Raw genomic sequence first — 18,604 nt, 5'->3', positions numbered from 1 at the left:
TATATATATATATGAAACAGTAGTTTCTGTATATAACCCTTCCTCACCTCTCTCTTGTAGTGAATCTACCCTCATAACAAAGAAAAAACACTTAAGCAAAAGCAACCAATATAGCAGCTGAGTCTGACAATGTGTGAAGTATTCTGCTCCTGTAAGCCCTTGCCTCTCTACCAAGAGGGGAAAAGAATGTTTCATTATCTGTTCTCCAAGGTCAAGATTGGCTATCCCAACTAGTACTTGGATTCCTTTTAATATTTTTTATCTTTACAATATCATTTTAAATTTTTAAAAATTATTTAATTTATTTTGTTAAATATATCCCAATTATATGTAAAAAAACCTTTAACAATCAATTTAAAAAAAATTTTTGAGTTTCAAATTCTCCCCCTCCCTGTCTCCCCTGCCCCCCCTCCTGAAAAAGCAAGAAATTTGATATTGAAAGTCATGCAAAACATATTTCCATATTAGCCATACTGCAAAAGAAAACAAAACCAAAATAAAACAATAAAAATAAAGAAAGCAAAAAACTATGCTTCAATCTACATTCAGAGTCCATCTGTTTTAATTTACATTTTTCTAATCAGTAATGAGTTAGAGCATTTTTTTTTTTGGCTAGGCAATCGGGTTAAGTGACTTGCCCAGGGTCACACAGCTAGTAAGTGTTATGTGTCTGAGGCTGGATTTGAACTGAGGTCCTCCTGAATCCAGGGCTGGTGCTCTATCCCCTGCACCACCTAGCTGCCCCAAAAGTAACTTTCTTTTTGGGGTTTTTTTTTTTAGGAGATTGGGGTAAAGTGACTTGCCCAGAGTCACACAGCTAATAAGTGTCAAGTGTTTGGTCTGAGGCCAGATTTGAACTCAGGTCTTCCTAATTTCAGGGCCAGTGCTCTATCTACTGTGCCACCTAGCTGCTCCTCTGTTAAAGCATTTTTTCATGTGACTATTGATAGCTTTGATTTCTTCTTGTGAAAACTGCCTATTCACATCTTTTGACCATTTATCAACTGGTGCGTGGTTCCTGATTTTTATAAACTTGACTCAGTTTCCTATATATTTGAAAAATGAGGCCTTTATCAGAGAAACTGGCTGTAAAAAATTTTTCCCCAGTTTCCTTTTTTGTTCTAATTTTGGCTGTGTTGATTTTTTTTAAAGCTTTTTTAATTTCATGTAATCAAAATTCCCTATTTTACTTCTCATAATCGTCTTTATCTCTTCTTGGGTTATAAACTCTTCCCTTTATTAATAGCTCTGACCATTACATTTTTCCATGCTTCCCTAATTTACCTATGATATCACCCTTTAGTCTAAATCATTTATCCATTTTGATCCCATCTTGGTATGTGGTGTGAGATGCTGTTCTATGCCTAGTCTCTGCCAAACTGTTTTCCAGTTTTTCAAGCAGTTTTTGTCAAATGTTGAGTTCTTACCCCAAAAGTTTAGACCTTTGGGTTTATCAAGATGCTAGACTACTATGGTCATTTGCTACTGTATATTATGTACCTAATCTATTCACTGATCTACCACTCTATTTTGTAACCAGTACCAGACTGTTTTGATGATTACACTTTGTAATATTGTGTAAAACCTCGAACTGCTAGGCTGCATTCCTTAACATTTTTTCCATTTATTCCCTTGTCATTATTGACTTTTTGTTTTTCCAGATGAATTTTGGTACTATCCATTATCCATTATATTTTATGTCATCCTGATATAATTGGCTCATTAGTACACCCTCCTTCTATGTAAAATCCTTTCAATTGCCCTAAAAATAATAAAGATTTTAGAAGATAGATGTTTCATTTTCCCATATAGAAAGGTAAACACCTTAACATTATTGTCCCTTATTTCTCTTTCATGTTTACATTTTTATCCTTCTCTTAAGTCTTGCATTTGAAAGTAAAATTTTTGGGGCAACTGGGAGGTGCAGTGCATAGAGTATTGGCCCTGGATTCAGGAGGACCTGAGTTCAAATCTGGTCTCACACACAAAACATTTACTAGCTATGTGACCCTAGGCGAGTCACTAAACCCCATTGCCTAACGTCCCCCCCCAAAAAAAAGTAAGTTGTCTACTCAGTTCTTGTCTTTTTACCAGGAATGTTTAAAATTCCTTTATTTCATCAAATATCCATTTTTCCCCCTTGGGGGATTATACTCAGTTTTGCTGGGTAGGTTATTCTTGGTTGTAATCTCAGCTCTTTTGCTTTCCAGGATATCATATTTCAAGCTCTCTGATCCTTTAATGTAGAAGTTGCTAAATGTTGTGTGATCCTGACTGAAGTTCCATGGCATTTGAATGGTTTCTTTCTGACTGTTTGACATATTTTTTCTTTGATCTGGGAGCTCTGGAATTTGACTATAATATTCCCGGGAATTTTCATTTTGAGAAATCTTTCAGGCAGGGATCAGTGGATTCTTTCAATTACTATTTATACTCTGGTTCTAGGACAGCAAGGAAATTTTCCTTAATAATTTCTTGAAATATGATGTCTAGGCTCTTTCTTTGATCATGACTTTCAGGTAATCCAATAATTCTCAAAATATCTTTCCTTGATCTGTTTTCTAGGTCAGGTGTTTTCCCTGTCAGATATTTCACATTTTCTTCTTCTTTTTAAAAATTCTTTTGACTTTGATTGTTTCTTGATGTCTCATGGACTCACTAGCTTTCATTTAACCAATTTTAGTTTTTAAGGAGTTATTTTCATAAGTGATGTTTTGTACCTCATTTTCTACTTGGCTAATTCTTTTTTTTTAAGGTGTTATTTTCTTCAGTATTTTTTGTGCCTCTTTTCCCAGACTGTTAATTGCCTTTTCATAATTTTCTTCCTTTGCTTTCATTTCTTTACCTAATTTTCCTCTACCACTCTTATTTGATTTTGAATTTTTTTCATTTTTTTCCAGCAATTCTTTTTGGGCTTGTGTCCAATTTCCATTTTTCTTTGAGGCTTTGCTTGTTTTTTGATTTTGTCTTAATCTCTCCTGTAACCATAGTAGATTTTTATGGTTAGGTTCTTTTTTTTTTCTGTTTGCTCATATTTCCACCCTATTTCTTGATTTCAAACTTTATGTTATTGTTGAGCTCTGCCCTCGGCATGGGGGTGGGGCACTGTCTCAAGCTTCAGGCCTTTTTTTTTTTTTTACACTGCTGCTTTCAGAGCTAGTTCTGAAGGGTTGGAATCTTGGGGTACTTCTAAGGTACTATGATCTGGGGAAAGGTGTGGTCACCACTCTCTTGGTCTGCACTCTGGTCCTTACCCAAGAAGGGTCCCTGATCCCTTGGGATTGCAGTCACTACTCCTCAAGTTTCCTCCTCCCTTAGGACTGGAAGTGATACTGCTGCTCAGAGCTTCCACTTGACTTAAGGTGCTGCTCTCCACCCTTGAACTATGACTCAGAAGTGAATATAGGCAATGGTTGCTCCTCAGGGCTTCCACCTTCTCTTGACCAGAAGTGGGTATAGGCAATGGATTGTCATAAAGCATCTGTTCCTTTGTCCAGTGCTAGCATAAGGTTCCCTTGCAATCTCTTTCTGGCCACTTGCCAGGTCTTCTTACTGTCTCTGGCTTAAGAGTTCCTGAAGCTGCTGCTGCTTCTGTCACCACCATGTGTCCCATCATTGACGTTCCATCCATATGAGTTCTGGGCCAGCCTTCCCCTCCCCCCTCAAACTCCTCCTGCCATGTCACAGAACTTTCTTTCTAACCTCCTGAGTTGTCTTGGGCTGGAAGAATTTCTCACTTTGACCTTTTTTTGGCTATTCTATTCCACAAGTCAATTAAAGGCACTATTTTAAAATTCTTTGACAAGGAATGTTGGGAGATCTCGGCTAAGTGCTTCTCTATTCTTCCACCTTGCTCTGCCCTACTACAAAATCTTTTTCAAAATATTGCATTGTATATTTATTAGTATCTTTTGTTCCTATATCACTTATATTTCCCAATGTATCCATCCCGTGCCCTCTCAGAGATGCACCCTTTATAGCAAAGAATAAAAATGAGAGGGGGCGAGTTCAACAAAACTAACCAACATATTGGGAAAAAAATGAAGTGCCCCATGACCATATTCCCCCACACATTTCCAGAAGCAGCAAAGAGGTGTCATCTCATATCTCTTTTTTGGGACAAGGTTGTTATAATTTCACTGCAATCAATTTTGACTATTTTGTTGTTGGTATTTCTATTTGTTGTAATCATGTTTATTGTTTTCTTAGTTCTGCTTATTTCACTCTTCATCACTTCATATAATTCTTCCCATTTCTCTGAATTCCTCAGGTTTATCATTTTTACTGCAAAATAATATTCGTTATATTCATATACCACAGTTTGTTCAGCTGCTCCTCAAAGAAAATGCACTCACTTTGTAATGCCAAATTTTTAATAGAAGCTATAGAATTTTAAGAAGTAATAGGACCTTAAGCATTTATCTTTCAGCTGTCATTTTTATTGATGATATATTTAGCAAAATCTAAATTATATTTATACACAAAGTTTTCTAAATTGTAAATCAATTAAATAATGGTTAATTGCATAAAATTTGATTTAATATGATATGGCATACTTGTGCACTGTACAAAATTTTTTTCTTTGTAATTCTAGTCTAATTTTTACTGCAAAATCACAAAATGAAGGAATGCCCTCATCAAAGTCATAGAATTTAAATAAACTTCTGTGGGAACATTTTTATAGGCACATTTAAGTATACATCTGGGGATCATAAGGTCATAGATTTAGAGTTAGAAGGGATCTTAGAACTCATTTATTGCAATTCTTTCATTTTACAGATGAGAACCATAGTGTAACTAGCTCAAGTTGTGCCTTTGCATAGGCAATCTCCTTTGCTTGAAGGCACTCCCTTCTCATTTCTGATTTTCAGAATCTTATTCTCTTTCAAGGGTGTCTCAGATTAGATGCCACCTCCTCCAAGAGGTCATCCGTGATCCTTCAGTTATCCATGCTCTCTCCCACTTCAGATAACCTTGTGTTTACTTCTTTTTCAACTGTACAAGTATTCTTATTCATGTAGGTATGATCACATCATTCTCCTGCTCAAAAATTGACATTGGCTCCCCTTTGCCTCTAAGACAAAATACCAGATCCTTAATCAAGTCCTTCCCAATCTGCCTTCAATTGAACTTTCTAGCCTGATATTACATTACTCAGATTCATTCACTCTATGTTCTAATCAACCTCATGAGAGAGACTGCTGAAGAGATAGCAAAGAAAGAATGAAATTTCCAATATTCTCAAACACATCTTTAACAGTATTAAGTCTGTTCAAAAACAAATCAAAGCCACCATAAGATAAACTGGGCTATTCCAGCACTAGCTAAAAGAGAAAGTTCATTGTTCATTATAATCATGCAATATTATGGCACTCTACATTGCCCTAATACTCTTTTCCCTTATTTCCAGGTATTTGGTCACAAGATAAGTAAAATCAAAATAGCAGGAGAGCATAATTTCAAGTGAGTTTTTGAAAACCATTTAGAATTTCTAGGACTTCTTTTGAGTCTATTAAACAAGGCTTTCACTTGATCTCTAATCTTATTCATTCATACATACAATGTGCAAGATGGCAGAGTAAGAAGCAAGTCGCTTTCACCCTCCCTCATTGACCTCTGAAAGCCCAGAAAATATCGACCCAGGAAAAACCCTGAGCCAGCAAAAAGACAGGTCACAGAAGTCTTGTAGCCCAGGAAGTTTGGGGATTAATGGGAAAGGCCCCTCTTGCTCTGGGGGAGGGGGAGCAGTACAAGACTGGAGGCATCCCAGAAAGCCAGCAGCAAGCCCCACCTCAGCGTAACAGGGGGAGATCCTGAGACTCAGGTTGGTGGAGCCAAACATTCAAGGGCAAGGCCTGGGTGAGCAGGAAAAGAAGCTTGGGTAAGTACCCCCTTCACTCCAGCAGGAGAACTCAACATTTTTTTTTTAAAAAGTCAGGAAATAGGCAAACACCATGAACAAAAAGCAGAAACAGAAAATGATCCCTAGATTCTTATTTTGGGGAAAGAGAAGATCAAAGCACAAATTCATTGTCAATATACCCACATCCAAAACCTCAAAGGGAAATATGAACTGGTCTCAAGCCCAAAAAGCCTTCTTGGAAGAGCTCAAGAAGGATTTTAAAAGTCAAATAACAGAGGTAGAAGAAGAATTGGGAAAAGATATGAGAGGTATGCAAGAGAGAGTCAATAGCTTGCAAAAGGAAGGACAAAAATTAACTGTAGAAAACAAGTCCTTAAAAAGTAAAATGGGCCAAATGGAAAAGGAGGTACAAAACCTAATAGAATGTGTACAATGCTATGAAATTTTCAAAACATATTCGTTTCTATTATCTTGTTGGAGCCTCATGTGACTGAGGTAGGGAAGGTCCTATTAATCTCATTTTACAGCTAGAAGAAACTGAGAAAGAGAGCTGTTAAATTACTTGCTCAAATAAAACCCATGCTTTTTTTTATTTCCAGTCCTGGGCTGTATTCATTTTTCTTTTTTTCATCCTATATTCTTACAGCAAAGGCAAAACTTAGAAAGGCAGCTGGGTTGCACAGTGGTTAGAGCATCGGACTTGATGTCAGCAAGACTTGAGTTCAATCCAGCTGAATCCAGTCAAATCCACATTGCGTGACTCCGAGCAAGTCATCTAATTTTTCTGTGCCTCAGTTTCTTCATCTATAAAATAAGTAAAAGTAATAAATTATTAAATAAATAAAATAGTAATAGCACCTACCTCCCTGAGTTGTTGTGAGGATCAAATGAGGTAATATTTGTAAGGCAGTTTTCAAACCTTAAAGAGCTATATAGCCTAAATATTATTATTAACAACAGTATGAAAAAAACCCCACAAAAATCTCACAACTACAGAAAAGATGCATTACTAAAAGTCTATTCAGATTAAAGGTAAAAATAAAAAAGGAGGCCTGGTAGAAAAATGGCCATTGAGGGTCCTCTTTTCATATAGGGAGGCCCTGGATGCCACAGAAAAAACCTCCAGATTACCGAGAGACATCCTCGATTCACTCACCTCTAAAGAGGCACACCAGGAAATGTTCCTTCATCCTTGGGACTAAGCCGACCCTGACAAATGTGAGCAGCAGGGACAAGGTATTCAGTCATTAAGCAATTTAGCTATGACCTCTGTCAGGTTAATTCAAAGATGGAGAATAATTGCTAAAAACAGCAGTCATACATGGAACCATCATGGAAAATGCTTTTTTTCATATCATCTCGGAAGAGGATATTTATTTCTCCTTCACTTCGTAGCATGTCTACTTACATTGAACTGTGCAAACAGCATCTTGTTTTTTCTGAGAATCCTTCCACATTATATGAGAACTCAAGTCTGCAAAGAATAACTTCACAATCCTCCCTCTAAGATTGTCGGTACAAAAGCAATAAAATGGATATAATAAGGAGTCTCAAGGAATGCTACTGGATCCATGAGCCAACAAAAGCTATAGGCAATGATTTCGGGTTATTTCCATCAACCAATGATAGTTCATCTATTTCATTAAAAATATCCCAAGGTGAATGCTATGTTAAGGTTTCTCGCAGGTTATGCTTTACTAGTGCAGGTAAACAATTAAATGTTCCCTAAAGTTATAATTATATCATTAGTATAATGTTTTCTGTTCATGAGCTTCATTTTCCTCACCTGAAAAATGAGGTATCTACCTCCTAGGTAGGGAGACTCAAATGAGATTATATTTATATGTATGTGTCTACATATATATACATACACATACACATATATGTGTGTATGTATATATACATACATACACACACATATATATGAAATATGTTGCATACTATATGTGTATGTACATGTGCATATGTGCATTTGAGAGTAAGCCCCTTTCTGACTTCTATAAATTTACAGGAAAGCTATGGAGACTAAGATGCAAAGGCAGGTCCCCCTCTGCTTTTGCACCTTAAAGAGGATGGCCTCCTTTTCAGATGAGAATGGATCCTTCTCAGACTGAATTTGTACGTAGGTAAGATAAGCCTCTTTTGGACGTGAGTGGATCATCCTACTCTTTGTAAAGGATATCAGGGCTTTGAGTTATAGTACAAGCCTAAGCACATCACCCTGTACTCAATAAACTTAAATGGCTCCTCATTACCTCCAGGATCAAACAGAAAATCCTCTGTTTGGTGCTTAAAGGTCTCAATAGCCTTCCTGCCCCGATACCTTTGCAATCTTCTAGTATGTTATAACTCCTTTCCTTTCCCAGTCCCTAACATGTTCTCTGTGATCCAGTGACACTGGTCTCCTCAAAGTTCCTCAAATAAGACACTTAGTCTCTCTACTAAGTCTCTCTCCTCTCTGTGCATTTTCTCTGGCTCTCCCCTATTTTCTCTCTCGTCATCTCCCCCTTCTGGCTTCCTGCCTGCCTTCAAGTTCCATCTCAAATTCCATCTTCTACAAGAAGCTTTTCCCAATGCATCTTAATTCTAGAGCTTTTCCTCTATTGATTTCCTCCAACTTATTCTGCATACATATCTTGTATGTACCTAGTTGTTTGCATGTTGTTTCCCCCACAGACTATCAGCTTCTGGAGAGTCTTTTTCCTTTCTTTGTATCCCTCGCTCTTACCAGAGTGCCTGATACTTGGTAAAGGCTTAATCAGTTTTTCTTAACTAACCAACTGATTCACCAGATAGCTCATTGACATATGAAAAGACCAGCAGAGACAAGGAACTTGTCTTCAGGTCATAGATTGCTCCAGCCAGTTAGTCAATTAGCATTTTATTAAGCACCTACTATGTGCCAGGCACTGTGCTTATGCCCTGGAGACACAAAATGAGGCAAAAGATAGTTCTTGCCCTCAAGGAGCTCACAGTCTGATGGGGGAGACAACAAGGTAAGAAATAGGTAAAAACAAGCTATATATAGGATAAATAGGAAAGTTAAGAGAGGAAAGACACCAGAATTAAGAGGAGTTGGGAAAAACTTCCTCTAGAAGGTGGAATTTTAGTTGGGACTTGAAAGAAGCCAAGGGAAGGCCGGAGGCAGAGATGAGGAGGGAGACCATTCCAAGTATGGGGCAGGCAGAGAATATGGCCAGGGCTGAGAGATGAAGTGTTTTATTTATAGAACAGCAAGGAGGCTAGTATCACTGAATCAAAGAGTATGGGAAGACAGTAAGGTGTAAAAAGATTGGAAAGGTAGGGAGGGACTAGGGTCATGAAAGGCTTTGAATACCAAACAGATTTTGTACTGGATCCTGAAGGTGATAGGGAGCCACTGGAATTTACTGAGTAGGGACATGACATGGTTGGACCTGGGCTTTAGGAAAATAACCAGCAGCTGAATGAAAAATGGATTGGAGTGGGGAGACTTGGCTATTGTAACAGCTCCAGTGGGAGATGATGAAGGCCTACCAAAGTGGAGGCAGTATCAGAAGACAGAAGGAGGTATATGTGAGAGATGGTGCAAAGGTAAAATCAACAGGCCTTGAGCAAAAGATTGGAAATGAGGGGTGAGAGACAGTGAGGGGTTGAGGATGACACAAAGTTGGGAGCTTTGGGGACTGGGAGGATGGTGATGCCTTCAACAAGTAATAGGTAAGTTTGTGATGGGGAAGGGTTTAGAGGGAAAGATAATGAGTTCAATTTTGGACATGTTGAGTTTAAGAAAGACAGCTGGAGATGTGATCTGAGAGGTAGATTTAAGCCGTTTGTTTGCATACAACTGGAGAACCTTAAAATTAAAAACAACAATTTGGAAATAAAGAATCCCAGAGTTATTTGGTTATTATTGGGCCATTGCCTAGTCATTGCCTAGCTTTCAGAGGTAAAGATTTGGGAAAAAGCATTGGTTAGTCAATAGAGATTAGGGTGATGTCACTTACCAGGGGGATCCAGCTTTGTTCCAGGAAGTTATCAAATGGAAAAGCTAAACTTCTACTCTCCTCCTTCCTTCTGAGAAGATCCAAGCCTCAGAGCCATTGAGAGGCTTCTGGTTGTCTTAGCTAGAGTTCTCTGCCCTTTCTGAAAGAATAAAGCAATACCCAAGTCAAAGACTATAGCTAAGCATAAAGCTGAAAGTGATGGAACCCATAGCTTCCCATTGAGAGATAAGCCCAGGGAGTCCAGCAGTGTAACTTGTCTAGCAGAGATGCTCATCAATGAACTTTAAGAGGAATTGACAAAGAGAAAAAGGATAGCAAAGCCCTATAGTTTTAGAGTTTGAGTTAGCTTGGACACATGTATCCTCTCTATACATGTATCACTACCACTGTATTTTAAGTTTGTGCTCACTCTCCCCATGGATATGGTATGTATTTGTAGTAGAATATTCTCCAGAGTATATGTTTTTTCTTTTAATTTATTTTATTTTTGATTTGTGGAATAAAATAAGCATTTCCATAACATAGTACAATAAAAAAGATGATTGCACATGAAACTGCAAATCTACTAAGCACAATTTGCTATTCCTTTAAATTTTACAACAAAATTATCATGTAAACTTTTTTTCTTCTTCTCTCCCCTCCTCCAACCCTAGAGATGTTTTATGGGGTGGATGTTTTATACTATTGTTCCTGCTATGCCATTTGAATAGATAACTTCGCTAAGATCTAATTAATTCTATTGGCTAATTGTTAATAGGAAGCATACCAGTGGAGGCTCTTAAGCTATAGTTTTATAAGAGTGGTACCACAGGGTACATACATACCTGAACCCTTCATCACCTATCTACAACTCAGTTGGTGAATGTGGGTGCAAGTTAGAGGAGTACCCCAGAGTGGGTAGTAGATGTATATTTGCTTCTGACCCGTGTTTTCATTGGTTCAGGGAACTTTTGGTGTGTAAACTCCTTCACAACCAACGAGATTGGCAGCTTATTTGTAACTTAGAGTTTTAGAGAGTTGCTTGAGTCACAGTGAGGTTAAGTGATTTGTCCTGCTTCACACAGCTAGTATTTGCTTTTTTTTTTTGTAAGGGCAATTGGGGTTAAGGGACTTGCCCAGAGTCACACAGCTAGTGAGTATTATGTGTCTACGGCTGGATATAAACTCAAGTGCTCTATCCACTGTGCCACCTAGCTGCTCTAGTATTTGCCTTTTAAGAGATGAGAGAATCAAGGGCATCTTTTAGAATCCAGAGTCTTTTCTGTGGAGTCCGGGGGTTTTCCCTACAAAAGTAGGCAAGTGCTGAATGCAGTTCTTCCTGACTTCAAGGAAGGCTGCCCTTCGCAACATCATGCTATGTTATATCTCAAAGTACTATGTCATTGAGAGTTAATATTATTAGGTGCCCTTTTAAAAAGAAAAAAGGGCTTTACCAACAATTTGTTCTTCCTCCATATTTTGGCCTACATAATATCCTGCAAATGAATCTCAACACAAGTTATGACTTTTCTTTTTCAATTTGTTCAGTAATGTAAAATTAGTCAAGCAATAACCAAATAAAAATAAGAACCCTGATAAGTAAATAAAATGGCATGTTGTTGCAATGAAATTAATAAAATTTGAGGGTCAAGAACCCTTAGCAGGAAGGAAACTGTGACATTGGCAGGGCTTCTAGAAGTCTGAGAACCATAACACTGAAGAAGACAATAAGAAACCATCTAGTCTATTCCCCTGCCCTCAGACAGTTCCTCTGACAAATCAAATCATTTCAGACAGATTAGATTCTTACCATGTCAGAATATAAACTAGGTGATAGCGGCATAAAAGGACAAGAGGAATTGTGAATTGTGTCAATCACAAGTCCACAAGAGCTTTCCCCTAATTTTTTTTTAAAGCTAAATATAGTTGTAATCCATGTTACTTGTTAAGTTACATTTTTTTTGCTTTTTTTTTTGTTTTTTAATTAGGCAAAAGTATTGTATTTGCATATGCCATGCAAGCAGATTCTAGGACCTGAAATAGACTGAATAAATCAGCTGAATCAGAAAGATGCTAAACTTAAATGATTCTGGTCCATTTGGAATTCCAGAAATGTGGTGGTTCAGTTCCTTATGTCCACCTAATAAATGAGTCCTGCGAATGCCTTGATTTCATTTTTCAGGCTTCTTTTTAAATTATTTTACCTTTTCCATGTGGTTTCTAGCACCCATTTTCCCCATCAGCTATGTGGAAACTCAGCTAAAGCTATTGCCTTTGAGCTATGTCTTTCTATAGTCATTTGCAGGAGTCACACACACAAAAAGAGCTTACCAGGATGAACTAATGCTTTCCAAAAACTCCACAGTCTACACAGAGAAATCATTTTTTAAAAATCTTATCTTCTGAAAAGATAGAGGAAAATATTAGCAATTGAAACGTATTCAAGGAGTATTCAGCCCTGAAGCAGGTTACCAATGGAGATTGTAGAAAATATTTTACTTGCACCAGAAGAGTAAAAATGGAACAATCCCAACTGACTGGACATGGTTTAGGCATAAACCTGCTTTGAGGGAGAAGAATGGACTTTGGGAAGTTCCTTTTGATTCTGTGATACTATGATTTTCAATTATATTTTCCACTTTCAAAGACTTGAGATTTCTGATCAACATTCCAGGGGACCATTGATAAAGTACACCATCTACTTTTTCTTTTTTTTCCTACAAAGTGATTATTTTAATTCAAATAAAAAATCATTTATTAAGAGCTTGGTATGAGCAAGGTACTGTTTCCTAAAGGAAATATAGACAGAAAGAAACATAGTCACTGCTCTCATGCAGCTCACACTCCACTGGGGGTGGGGAACACATAATATTTACACAGAGAAGATGTAATATAATATATTATATTACATATAATTTATAAATATATTTATAATATATAAATATATATGTATAATATAAATATAAATACTATATAAAATAATATAATTTGAGGAGGGTAAGATCACTGACATCAATTGGGATCAGGAAACACCATCTCCATGAACTGGTATCTAAATTGAGCCTTGAAGAAAATTAAAGATTCCAAAAGGTAGAGGTGCGGAGAGAATGCATTCCAGGTATGGGAAATAGACTGTGCAAAGAATGCATGGAATGGGAGGTGGGAGGTCAGTTTAGCTGGAATATAGAATACATGAAGGAGAACTACTCAGCTTACATCTCACTCTTCATAGGAGACCTTTCCTGGTCTCCTTTCCTTCCTATCACCACCATCACTGCCTGGGCCTTCTCTAGGAGACTACCTTCCCTTTATACTATATATATCTTCTAGGTCAGAAAGAAGCACAGACAAGCAGAGCAGCTTTGAAAATTACAGGTTGAACTTACATTTTTTTTAAAAGCAAGCTATACCTAATTGAGACACATAATTCTATGTACCATGCTGTCTTTGTGTTCTGTTATGTACATGGAAAAGCTTGTTTTATTTGGTGTTTGTTAAATTCAGAATAAATAAGTAAATAATAAAATAGGTTGTTCCTTTGACCCTTCTTTCATCATTCTTCAAAACAGTGACATAGCAACTTTGTGAGATCACAAATGTCTGACTTGAAACCTCCATTTATTTTTACCAAAATAAGTCAAGCATTCCAGGCTGGATGCACACATTTGCTGTATACAGGATTGTATCCAACTAACCACAAGAAATCCCTGGATCAAGGGACCAGCTTTTGGCAAGACTGTGAAGGAGGTGAAATTGTGATCAGTACCTCCCCCACCTAGTTCTCTTCTCTTTCTTTTTTCCCTCCGAGATGCTCCTTCTCTGTGCCTTCCTCAGGTGCTTTCTTCTTCTACTAAAATCTGCTCAAAGGCAAGGTTCTTTCGATCATTTCCTTGAGTGTGATTCAATTCTCATCTTTAATCAAAAGAATTGTATATCAAGGAGCAGGTAGGAGAGGTACATTGGTATTTGGTTGAGACTCAAGGTTCAGAGTCAGATATGTGTTTTTTGGACTTGACCAATAAGGGAATTTTTTTCCTTGCTTATGCATATTTGTGACAAGATTCCCCTCCTCACTTCCATGGTGAGATGAAGTGAAAATTGATTTTTTGTTAATTTTTTTAAAAAGTATACTTGGTTGGAAGTGGGGCAGAAATTTTTTCCAGCTTCTGAAGTCACAGGTAAGGTAGCCATGTAGTTGTGTTATAGTTAATAGAATCTTGGAGTTGGAAGAGAACTTAGAGGTCCCTTAACTGGCCCTGACAAGATCATTTGTGCAAAAAAAAAAAAAGTTAAACTCAATCCTAAGGTATATTACTGAACTTACTCAATATTTACTAAGCATCTGCTTCATACAAGGTGTTGTATTAAAGGCACTGGGGACAAAAATACAAAAACAATACAGATGCTGCCCTCATGAGCCAAGGAGAGTTTGTATTTTATGCTACAGGAAATAGGAAGCCACTGAAAAGTTTTTCAACAGGATTATGACATAATCTGACCAGTTTTTTAGGAACTGTAATTTGGCAGCTATGTGGAGGATAGACTGGACAAGGAAGAAGCTGGAAGGAGTGAGATCAATTAGGAGCCTATTCCAATAGCCTAGGCAAGAAAGTGGTGAGCACCTGAACCAGGGTAGTGGCCATGAAAGTGAAAAGAAGGGGATAAATGTTAGAGATGTTGTCAACAGATCATGTCACCGAGCATTTATTAAGTGGCTACTATGTATTAGGCACTGCTAAGGGATACAAAGAAAGGCAAAAACAGTACCTGCTTCCAAGGGGCTCATGTTGTGGAAGTAGAATCCATAATACTTGGTGAAGGAAGAGTCAAGGCTGTGAAATTGTGAACTTGGTTAACTAGGAGGACAGTGGTGCCTTCAATAAAAGCATAGAAATTTGGGAGTAGGAGGTAGGAAGGAAACAAAAGGGGAAGATAATAAGTTCTGTTGCAGACAAGCTGAGTTTGAGCTGCTTACAAAATATGCAGGAGGAAATGTCCACCAGGCAGCTGATGATATAGGGAGCTCTGGATGAGGAACTACCTCTATCAATATAGATGAGTACATTTTCTGTAGTTTATAGATCTGGAGAGTTGACTGGGTCACTGAGAGATGAGTGACTGGTCCAGGGTCACACAGTCAAGTCTATGTCAGAGGCAAGATTTGATCCCAAGTCTTCCTGACTCTAAGGCCAGCTTTCTATCGATTATTATATACTGCCTCTTATATTATATGCTGCCTTCTCAGGGAGAATAGAGAACAAACATAGCAATAACAAATCCCAGGCACTAGTATTCTATGGTGGGAGGGATGATGACCCTAGCCTAGGGAAGAGGGAAGACTCAGGGCCCGAAGAGCCAGCATGCACTCAATTGCAATTTCACCTCCTTCTTTCTTTTTCCCCCCCGCAGGTGCTGGCGATGCCATGTTGTTATTTGTTGTTCAGTAATTTCAGTTGTGTCCGACTCTTCATGACCCCATTTGGGGTTTTCTTGGCAAAGATATGGGAGTAGTTTGCCATTTCTTTCTCCAGCTCATTTTGCAGATAAGGAAACTGAGGCAAACAGATTAAGTGACTTGCCCAGAATCCCACAGCTAGTAAGTGTCTGAGGCTGGATTTGAACTCATGGAGATGTGTCTTCCTGACTCAAGGCCTGGCACTCTGTCCCCTGTACTACCTAGCTGCCCCTGAGGTATGAGAGATAACATGCTTCATAGCAATATTCTTAGGATCATGGGAACATAAATTTAGATTTAGAGCTAAGGGTGGTCTTGTGGAGATCAATTAATCTGACCACCTCATTTTATAAATGAGAAAACTGAGGCTTTAAGATGCTGCCCAAGGACACAGGAGTAATAAGAGGACACAGGCAGGATTTGAACCCAGGTCATTTGATTGTGAATCCAACACTCTTTTCCCTGTAACACAATTCCTTGCTACACAGGGTAAGACTGTGGCCTACAATCAGCTCAGTGAATTACTTTCAGATTTTAATGCTCCCATTCCGTTACTGTGGAAAATTGAGAGCTGACTGTATTGCAATTAGGAGCTGTGTGAAAAGATGTAAAGATGTGTGGGCGTCTTACACCTGCCCTGGAAATTACTCACTGCACTCACTACAGAGAAAATCTCAAGAGTAACTCTAAAATACACACATTGTTCTAGGAATGCAAGTTTCTCCATACAGGAAACACCTCAAAGCGCATCTTCAAGCAGTGTTATCCTGAGGCAAGGACTGAATCAAGCAAAGGGGGAAAAGACATTGTTACTGTCACAGAATCCAGGGTATTGTTTTTTCTCCTTGACCTCGCAGCAAGTTTGAGGTTATTCACATCTCTGTATGGCATATACTCATAACCAAACTGGGGACCCTGATCACTGTTCAATTCAATTCAGTAAACATTTATTAATCACCTACTATGTGCCGAGCACTGTGGTAAGCACTGCGGATACAAATAAGAAAAAAAAAGTCTCTGCCTTCAGGGAGTTTACAATCTAATGAGGGACAGAATATAAAAGGAAGATGAAAAAGGGGTGGGAGGGAAAGAAAGTTGTAAAAGTTTAGAGCCCTCTGTTGTTTTTTTGTTTGTCCTTCATTTTCAAAGACCAATGATATCACAGGGTGATGTCTTGACTCGTGGGTGAATTAGATTTAAGGGAGTCAGAGTTGCACAAAGTCATCAGCCTCTCACTTCCAGAGCCATTGAAGTCCAATGGCAAGACAAAAGTCAGGACAACCGGCAATGGCCATGGATGCAGTGGGAGACCTTGGTGTCGTTGATGTCTGATCAAGCTCTAAGCACTCCACAGCTGCCTTCATGGCTGTTGGAACGAATTGTTCTTATCTGTCCATTAGGCTGGGGGAAAGTCTTCACATGCTCAGGGTAGACACCCCGCCCCCTCAAGTCACTGACAGGTCTGAGGCCTGTTGGTTTCCTTCAACCTGGTTTAGTCCAACTACCAAGATGGTTTACCAGGGCATGGTCACTACATATGCTTTAGCTTCTTGGAGTCATAGGTCAGAGTTGGGTAACACATGGACACCAGAGGTGGAAGAGCAGCCCTCCCACCTGGGGATGGAAGGGAGGGGGTACAGCCCTCTACAGAAAGGCTTTTTACAGGAGTTTACTGTTCCAGCCTCGAGCTGGAGGGGAGAGGCAACTGAGGAAGTTGGCAAGGTGTTGAGTGTCAAAACTGAGTCAATCAGCATGATAAGACTTCTGGTGATCAGCTTATCCTAGGTGGGGGAGTGTTGGGGGAGAGGGGGAAGACTATTTTCCTTGGAGTTGATGATGAAGAAAGAGAGAGAGGTAATTATCCAGAATAGTTACCTGGAGCTCCATAGTCCTTTGAATAATCAGCAGCAGCAGTATCTTAGCTCCTAACAATATAGCACTTAACAATTTCAGTGCACTTTTATATCCAGTCCTTCATTTGATACTCAAAACAAATCTGTGAGAAAGATAGAGAAAGCATTATGAACTCCATTTTATGGGTGGGGAAACTCAGTCTCAAAGAGGTTGTGATTTGCTCAAAGTCACAGCTAGGAACTGGTGAAGGGAGGGTACAAGCTAAGCTTTCTGTCTCAAAGTCCAGTGAGGACAAGTAAAACTCAGTAGGAAATTGGTCTGAAATGAACCATGAACCAAATACTGTCCTGAAACACACTAATTTGCTAAACCTTGATCTAAACCGAATCAAATTATTAACTCATTTCCCAGATTATTAACTAAGACCGAATAACCATCCCTCCTCCTCCAACAGAATTCAATAAATAAGTTATCGTCAGAATGATTCTTAGATATTTTCTAAAATTATTGAACAGAATTATTTCATCAGAAACTGTGGCATTCCTTAACATGTAGCCATATAACATGGCTAGAAAGATGTTGATGTTTAAAGAAGGGCCTTTGTGTCAGAGAGAAGCTTAAGGTCATGAAAAGAACTGTATAATTTGTCAAAGGTAATCTGATCTAGTCTCCTCCTATTCAATTCTGCATTGTTTATCCAGGATACACACACACACACACACACACACACACACACACACACACACACACACTCTCACATACATACTGATGAATCTGTTCTATGGGTCAGTCATCTACCTGTATATCATAGCCAGAACCATAAGCATCCTTCATCCATTTGTTTTTTCCTGTGTGGATGGAAAAGTCAGACTCTTTTGAGTGATTATAAATCTCATTTAGGCAGCCCTGAAATGCCTCAGAGCTTGTTCCAATGGGCACAAGGTTATCCACAAATAGGAACATCTGGAGGTGTCACCCCACTCAGGGAATTCCTCTTTGATTCAGACTTTCCACATAGTCTTTGAAGAATTAAAGTTGCAGGTCACCAAGAGAGCAATGGAGAGGGATGTGGTAGGTGTAAATAGGCTACAACCTCACTGGTGAAGAATTGTGCAGCAGAAGCAGCATCAAGGATATCAGAGGGAAGTCTGGTCACTAGGTGACGGATTCTTTAGCCACGGCAAGCTATCAACGACAACAAAATGTCCCTTAGTCCAGTGCTGCCAGCCCCTTTCTACTTCTGTAGTGATAATGGTAGACAATGGCAGAAAACAAGGTATAGGAACAAAGAACTGTGCAATTTTAAAATCATCATTTATTTATAAGTTATTTAAACAATAACTTTCAGTACATTAAATCTGCAGTCTTCTCTACTGAATCACTGTTATTGGAAAAACTGAATTATATCAATATTGATATTCTTAAATAAATGAAACCAGAAGATAAAAGCTAGTTGCAGCTAAATGT

At 38.4% G+C, this 18,604-nt stretch overlaps 1 long non-coding RNA gene across 1 annotated transcript; it reads right to left on the bottom strand.

Moving 5' to 3' along the window:
* Positions 1-4,453: 4,453 nt before the first annotated feature.
* LOC110211564 (uncharacterized) lies at positions 4,454-17,309 on the bottom strand. Its single transcript, XR_002325435.2, has 3 exons — positions 17,159-17,309; positions 9,850-9,988; positions 4,454-6,667 (listed from the first exon to the last, which is right to left on the bottom strand). It is a non-coding gene; the product is annotated as an uncharacterized LOC110211564 (long non-coding RNA).
* Between the last annotated feature and the right edge of the window lie 1,295 nt (positions 17,310-18,604).

The sequence above is a fragment of the Phascolarctos cinereus genome, unplaced genomic scaffold (genome assembly GCF_003287225.1).
Source record: "Phascolarctos cinereus isolate Bilbo 61053 unplaced genomic scaffold, phaCin_HiC Scaffold_726;HRSCAF=1367, whole genome shotgun sequence".
NCBI classification, from domain to species: Eukaryota; Metazoa; Chordata; class Mammalia; order Diprotodontia; family Phascolarctidae; genus Phascolarctos; species Phascolarctos cinereus.
The sequence above is the reverse complement of the archived record's forward strand: the minus strand, read 5'-3'. Positions and strand labels throughout refer to the sequence as shown.